This window comes from Schistocerca piceifrons, chromosome 5, assembly GCF_021461385.2.
Source record: "Schistocerca piceifrons isolate TAMUIC-IGC-003096 chromosome 5, iqSchPice1.1, whole genome shotgun sequence".
In the NCBI taxonomy this organism is placed as follows: Eukaryota; Metazoa; Arthropoda; class Insecta; order Orthoptera; family Acrididae; genus Schistocerca; species Schistocerca piceifrons.
Genome location: NC_060142.1, coordinates 366,651,024 through 366,656,866, shown reverse-complemented (window position 1 = coordinate 366,656,866; position 5,843 = coordinate 366,651,024).

Below are 5,843 nucleotides of genomic sequence, written 5' to 3'. Positions count from 1 at the left end.
AACTTGAACTGTTCCGTCTCGCTTATAATATGCCTATTCTGTCCGATCAAAATATCAGTTCTTGTTGAATTGTGAGTTAGAAACTGTAAAAACTGAGTCTTACTGTGATTTAGCATCAAATTATTTTCCACAAGCCACGAACTTATTTCATGAACTACATTATTTGTTACTGTTTCGATATTACCCTCAAGATCCTTCACTATCAAGCTGGTGCCATCAGCAAACAGAAATATTTTTCAATCACATGTAATAATAGAAGGCATATCACTTATATAAATAAGAAACAGCAGTGGCCCCAGCACCGACCCTTGGGTAACGCCCCACTTAACAGTGCCCCATTGGGACTGAACATCACTACCACTCTCAATATTGCGGAGAATTACCGTCTGCTTTCTGTTCTTAAAGTAAGAGGCGAACCAATTGTAAGCTACTCCCCTTACTCCATAATGGTCCAACTTCAGCAGTAATATTTTGTGGTCAACACAGTCAAAAGCCTTCGTTAAATCAAAGAAAACACCTAGCGTTCGCAACCTTTTATTTAATCCGTCCAATACCTCACAGAGAAAAGAGAATATAGCATTTTCAGTTGTTAAACCATTTCTAAAACCAAACTGATCATTTGACAGCAAATTACGTGAATTTAAATGCTCCAGTAACCTTGTATATACAACCTTCTCGATAACTTTAGCAAACACCGATGGCATAGAAATAGGTCTAAAATTGTAAACATTATCAATGTCTCCCTTTTTATAAAGTGGCTTCACTACCGAGTACTTTAATCGGTCAGGAAACCGACCATTCCTAAAGGAAAAGTTACAGATATGGCTGAGAACTGGGCTAACATACATAGAACAATACTTCAGTATTCTGCTAGATACCCCGTCATATCCATGAGAGTTCTTCGTCTGTAGTGATTTCATTATTAACTGAATCTCCCTCTTGCCAGTATTATGGAGGAGCATTTCAGGTAACAGTCCCGGAACACTTTTTCCTAAGAGCGCTATATGATTCCCTGTTGGGACTAGGTTTCTATTTAGTTCACCTGCTATATTCAGAAAGTGATTATTAAATACTGTACATATATGCGACTTATCAGTAACACGGACATTCCCTGGTTCTATATCCTCGACCTGTCTCTGCAGACCAGCAACTTCCTTTACGACTGACCATATGGTTTTAATTTTATCCTGAGACTTAGCTATTCTATCTGCATACCACATACTTTTTGCCTTCCTAATAACATTTTTAAGCACCTTACAATACTGTTTGTAATGGACTGATGCATTTAGATTTTGACTGTTTCTAACGTTTTGATATAATTGCCACTTTGTTCTACAAGATATTCTTATCCCTCTAGTCAGCCACCCAGGCTGTCTGTTTGTGCTAGTACCCTGTTTTAAATTTTCTATTTGTGTGATACATTAGCCGTGTTTACTTTTTATTAGATCTTGAGAAGTTGATGCAGCAGCGCGGTCTGTTTATCAGTGGCTAATAAAGTTACTGCACTGACCACTGTCTAATTAAAAATTAAGGCTCTACTTTAAAGATCAATTGACACGCGCTAAAACCTGTGTGGGAAAATAGTGCCTATTCCCCACAGTTTTCTAAGGTGTATTTAGCATCGAGTGTAATCTTCCAGAGAAGAAATGCTGTTGTGCCCGATAACTTACGTAAAACTTCGTATACGGGACATGACCGTATTATTAGCCATACTATTTATTAAGTTAAATATCATCCAAAGTGCGGTGTAGAATATGCTCTAGTTGTGGCTAAGAGTAGCAATTGGCTGTGGCGGTGGGGTTATGTTACCATTAACTTTAATAAGTGGTGATGCGATGCAGTTGTTGGTTGTGATCTAACCACTAACTAAGTAACTAGTGGTTTCTGGTGTTGATTATCCGTCTCTGCTGTCTTGAGCCGAGTGCATTTGTATGGGTGTGGTGCGCGTGCCGATTGGTAAACTTTTGAGACATTGTAGTTTTCATAATGTGGGTTTAACGAGGCAGACCAACAGAAATTTGCATTACGCAATTGAATCATGCCGTTTTTGTTGTTTTTGGCAATTTCCTAATTTTTTAACTGAAAAATAGTAATTTATTGTTTCAATCTTTGCAATGTTTTCTGGTGACATGGAGCCACTGAATGTTTAAAATATTTCCGCCAGCTAAATCTACAATGTTGCTGTAAGGAGTGTGACAGCTAGAAAAGGCTACATTTTTACACTGGGTCAACTTGAAATTCTTTCCCATCTCTCTTACCTTCTATGGTCATCCATTCATAATCGAAGTTTTTGAAAGCTGTACAGAGACAGTATTATGGTTTTCGAAAAACTAAACTTTCTTCTGCTTTGTAGGAAACGGTATGATGGCAAATTTCAATTTGTCTTCGTATTTGTCATATTTAGACACGCAGTCTGTATGTCACTTACAGGCTATAAACTCGCCGGAATTGACCACTTAAAACATGTACTGTCTTTTGACTGGATGCTTATTTCCCCGTGTTTGTCTGCTATCACGTTGCACAGTTTCGCATATAGTCATGCAGAAAACTCATACCCTCATTTATAGTAACATGACGTCGAACTGTTTCCAATTCACAAGCAGAATCTCGTTCTTGTAAAGTTTCAAGTTTCTTTAACAGCTTTTTTACCAATCGTCAGTAATTTCAGACAACATTACAATCGCTTTTTTTTATGTACATTTATCTTCCGTCACCTGACTTGGGCAAGATAAAGGTGAACAGTAGCGGCAAATTCATTTTAAGATTATGGGTAGTCAGACAAATAATCTAAATATATGAAAAAGTCATCCAATAATTGTCTATCCTCCTTAGACCCAACCCTGTTACGCATCACATCTGTACATATTCGACTTCTAAATACACACACGACAGCAACCCATTCAAGATCATTTGCAGCATCTAATTTACAGAATTTTTGTGCCTTTCAGCCATTATTGCGAACTGGACACTAATACAATAATATTACTAGACGAGTCTCAAAATCAGTGATCTCCACTAAGTCATCCTATTAAAAAACTTCTCCATCTGTGCTCTTCTTAGTTTTCGTTGGGAAACTAACTGCTGCAGTCACTCAGTCATTGCAGATTTTTCATTACTCAGTTGAGTAATACACAACAATGACTGCTTGTAGACGCTACAGTACTGAATGAAAAGCATGTCTGAGTTACAGAAAGAAGGTGAAGTAGGTTGCATCCATAGATGACACAAAATGCAACATATATAACAAATGCTAGTAGGATAGACAGCGTATACATAAATGTATAAGGAAGTAGGGTCAGTAGGTGAAAGATAAAGAGTAATTTTTGCAGAGAGTTGCCGCGTATTGAATTTCGTCACTGTTGAATGTATTTTTCTGGGAGATGACCAGTAGTCACTGCTCTCTCCAGCTGCCAACATAATAAGCAGCACTAAGAAACAAAAATATGCTTAAGTTAGAGCAAGTAATCAGTAAATCAAATGTGTAAGATTCTTAATGATAATATGTGTTTGTCGTATTTACATTTTTAGGTTGCACACGAGTACTAGATAAGCATTTAATGATGTTGACACCTATGATGGTAAAACATCAGTAGGTTCCTCAAGTGGTAGCCCCACTTGTATAACTCCACACCCCTGCTGAGTTAGCAAGTACTGATAAATGATGGGGATGAAACAGGTTCCATAGGGTGTGAGATCAAGAGTCTTCAAAGACTGCCATTGAGGTACACTATTACTACTATTACTAGCGTAACTGGAAAAAAAATAAGTAAATAATAATGTTCTTTTCCGAAGCAGTGACGGTCGCTCTGAGAAATAAACATCATTTATGATGGTGACCATACCCCAGCAGCAGTCTTACAAATTTAAAAGGTATAGTGTGGACCATCATGGCAGGTTTCGTTTGAATGTTGAGTAATACAGAGTCTTTGTTGCAAGTAAAGTCTCAATGTAGATCTCATTTAATTACCTGTTTAACTAGGGTTTAATTCTTGTCGCAATAATTGGTGGTAAATGTGGTCGTCCTGTCAACTAATCTTCTGTACCCCCACGTTTTCCATTTATAGTTCTGAGATTGTTAGAAAATATGGAAGGAAGACACACTAAGCTAAATTCACTGCAGAAGATTTTAAATAAGCAAAGAAAAGCTGTTGCTGGAGGATTATTGATTAGTGGGGTTGCTGAAAGTTTCAAAATATGTCGTTGTACACTAAAAATCAGATCAAAATGGAGAAATGATTTGGACTTTATCTTTGGAAGGAAACGTGGCTTTTTCCTGCACATGAAGAAGCTGTAGCTCATCATGTTAAAACACCTGAAGATACAGGGTCTTGCGGAAAAAACAAAAAGTGCTTCACTATCAAAAGATGTAGCACAAACACGAGGACAAATCGAGGAACCACCGCTACTGTAGTTATTAATTGGAGTAGCTTTGCTTGGGAAAACTAGAGCTCCAAACACTGACGCTCAAATCGTGGTAGGTAATGAAATCTGGCTAAAGCTGGATATAAGTTAAGCCGAAATTTTTACAAAGGATCTAACGGTGTTCAATAAGGCTAGATTACATACAATTAGTGGTGTCGTGTTTCTTTCCTGTCATAAGTAGTTAATCTTGTTGTGGAATTGAAGAAGATAGTTCCTGTCAGTTAATTATGGTTCATGTCATACTTGTCAACTGAAATAAATAATGGTTCCTTTTACCGACTCCCGGACTCAGATGATACAGTTGCTGAAAGGCTCAAAGGAAACATGAGTATCATGTTCAGTTTGTACCCCACTCATATGGCTCTGCTTGGTGGTGACGTCATTTTTCCTCGATACACCAGCGAAAATACAAGGTTAAACTGGTGGTGGACATTAAACGTCGATCGAAACTGTACTAAACTCTTTCTCTGAATATTATTTTGTAAAATTAGTCCAGGAGCTTCCTCTATCCGTAAACTGTTGTGAAATCATACTTAACATCTTAGCCACAAATAATCCAGTGCAAAAAGGATGCATGAGAGTGGATACAGGGATTAGTGACCACAATGTTGTTGTAGTAAGACTGAATAATGTGAGGACTATGTCCACCAAAATTAAACGTAAAATGTATATTCTTGAAAAGCAAATCAAAATACCGTTGACCTCTTTATAAGATACCATCTCCACTACTTCCACACAAACCATGTAAGTATAACCCTACTGTGACTTGAATTTAGAGAAATACTATTTACAGAAACAGAGATTCATGTAAATACATTACTAAGGAACGGAACAGTCCACCATGGTACACAAAACAGGTCAGAGCAATGTTTCAGAAGAAACGAAATAAACAAACTGAATTTAAAGGGCGCAAAATCCCTAACATTGGCGAAGATTTACAGACTCATCTAATTTAGAGCGGACTTCAATGCAAGGTGATTTTGATGATAACCGCGACGAAACTCTGTCTCGAAGTCTGGCCAAAAGTCCTATGATATCCTAATCGTATTTAAAGATTGCCACCGACAGGCACAACATTACCTTCATTGAGCAATAACGCTGGTAATGATGTTACAGATGACAGAACCACTAAAGCATGGTTACTAAATATGGTAGTCTGAAATTCCATTACCAAGGAATAGAAAGTAGGTATTCCAAATTTTGAATCAAAAGCATCAGCCAGGTTGAGTAACTTAGAAGTAAATATCCGCTGAGTAGGGAAGCAGCTCATATCGCTTAATACAGCAGAGTCTTCTGGTCTAGATATTATTCCAACTAGGATCCTTTCGCAGTGAGCTGGTATAGTAGCACCATGGTTAATAATCATATACAACGGCTCACTTGACGAAGGATCCTTACCTAAACACGATAAAATTACAAAG